We start from the raw sequence: 2,110 nt of genomic DNA, 5'->3' as shown, positions 1-2,110 counted from the left end.
CAGCAGCTGGCCCTCAAAGCCGGCCGCCCCACCCAGCCCCAGCAACCAGGACACCGCCCCGGGCGCCGGGGGAGGCCATGAGGGTCCGGCCCGGCTGAGAGTCTGGTCTGCTTTGCCACAAACCCAGGCCGAGCTGCCCCGACACGCCAGGGCACGACTCCAGGGCCCAGGGGCCTCGAGATCAAACTGAAGGACGCAGCAGGGTCCCGAGAGGACCAGCGGCCTGCGGGGCGGCCACCCTCAGGCCCTCTGCTGGGCCCCCCACTGGGGACCTGGGCTCGGCCGGGAGGCCTGCGGGGGGCCCGAGTGAGCTGGAGTGAAGCGGACCCAGCTGCTGCGGGCGGAGCGGGCTGGCGGGGCGAGGGCACCCTCCCAGGCATCTGTGGGGCAGAGGGGCTTGCCCCCCAGACGAGGACACGGGAGGGCCTGGCCAGGACGCTGCGCTGTCCCTGCTGAGGTGACCTTCAGCCCTCCCAGCGCAGTGGACACAGCTCCTGGACAACGGCTGGCCTTGCGGCCTGAGCAGGCTGAGGCTGGCCGCCTGTGGGGAGTGGGGGGCCCCTTGGTTACCGGGCTCGTGCCCTGGGGCTGGCCACCAGCCTCCTGGCCTCCGCCCAGAAGGGTCGGGCTCCCCCAGCAGCGCCGGGCCGCGCAAGAGCCTTGGGCCGCGGCCCTCCTCCCTCCGCGGCCACGGCTGTGGTCATTAGCTGGGGCCCTTCACAGCGGCTGGAGGAAGCCTTGGCTGTAAATGGTCATGCCCCACAGCCCCGGCTGAAAGGCCGAGGGGCGGGCCTGTCCTGAGAACCCAAGACGCCCAGGCCAGGCGAGAGGAAGCCCCACCAGCGTCCTGGCCGCCCCCCCCCTGCCCCTGGGGCCACCCCGCCCTCCACCCCAGCCCCCAGGCGAGAGGAAGCCCCACCAGAGTCCTGGACCCCCTGCCCCCAGGGCCACCCCGCCCTCCACCCCAGCCCCCAGGGGGGCCACCCAGCCCTCCACCCCAGCCCTGCACCCCAGCCCCAGGGGCCTGCCCCTCAGCTCAGCCCTGACCCTGTGATTCTTTCCCTGGGGCTGTGGTTCCACGCACCTGGACTATAATTTTATTTGGGGTTTTGTTCCTACCTGCCCCTCCCGACTGAGGACCCCCCAGAAACCACGCCGGTTCGGGAGCCCCCTCCTGTGTCTCTGAATCTCCGGGACTTGGGGAGACTTGGGGAAAGTGATGGTGCGGGCTGAGCCTGCTCTGATCAGGGGTCCAGGGGCGTCCTCAGGACTTGGCCCTGGACCGGGAGGGGGTTGGGGCGCCCCATCTCCTAGACCTACGTTCTTTCCGGGTGACTGTCCATGGGAGTCTGAGTCAGGGCTGGGGGCTGTAGCCCTGTTATTCTCAGGGAAAGACCGGCACCCCTCCCCCAAAGCCCAGGGCCGAGAGGCAGGTCCGGTGCCACAGCAAATGAGTTCCGTTTGGTGCCGAGTCCAGAAGGAAGCCCGCCCCCACCCTGGGGTCAGCCTCCGGGATCGCCGGCCCAGACAACAAAAGGGGCAGAAATGCTGAGGGAAGGAGGTGCTGGGCCTCCCCACTGGCCTCGGTTGGAGGGGTGGGGGTCGCCTCTGCCCCTGGGAGGCCCCCGCGGCTTTTGGGCCCCTGGCCGGCTCCGATGAGGCTGCCAGGCAGTGCCCGATGGATCCAGGCAAGCCCGGCGCCAGGTGGGGGACCCGAAAGCTCGTGGGGAGCCCCTTGCTGGGCGCTGGGATGTGGGTGCATGGGGCTCCCCTGATGCGCCGGCCTTTCCCAGTGGGGGTGGGGTGGGCGGGTCGGCTCAGGCGGAACCCCAAGCCGGCGGTGGGCGCGGCCCCTCGCCTGGGCGCCCAGCTCCTGCCCTGCGAGCCGCTTGAGAGGAATGTTACGTTTCAAGGGACCCCACCGCACCATTTCCTGCTCATTGTCACCTCTGCTCAGGCTCTCACCCAAGGTAATAAACCGCCTGCTCCCCAGCTCCCCACGCCGCTCTGGGCGGAGGGCGAGGGCGCGTGGGCTCAGCTCTGCCCGGCCGCACCCCCGGACGCCGGCCACCCCGCGCACCCACCTTGTGCAAACACAAAGCCCAAAGCC

The 2,110-nt window shown here is 70.5% G+C and overlaps 1 protein-coding gene across 1 annotated transcript in view; it reads left to right on the top strand.

Annotated features, from left to right (window-relative positions):
- Positions 1-2,110, top strand: part of T (T, brachyury homolog (mouse)) — a 10,564-nt gene that overhangs the window by 1,245 nt on the left and 7,209 nt on the right. The gene's annotated exons all lie outside the window — the stretch shown is intronic.

The sequence above is a fragment of the Condylura cristata genome, unplaced genomic scaffold (genome assembly GCF_000260355.1).
Source record: "Condylura cristata isolate star-nosed mole 26May11 unplaced genomic scaffold, ConCri1.0 scaffold00001, whole genome shotgun sequence".
NCBI classification, from domain to species: Eukaryota; Metazoa; Chordata; class Mammalia; order Eulipotyphla; family Talpidae; genus Condylura; species Condylura cristata.
Note: the sequence above shows the minus strand (reverse complement) of the source record. Positions and strands in the feature narration are given on the sequence as shown.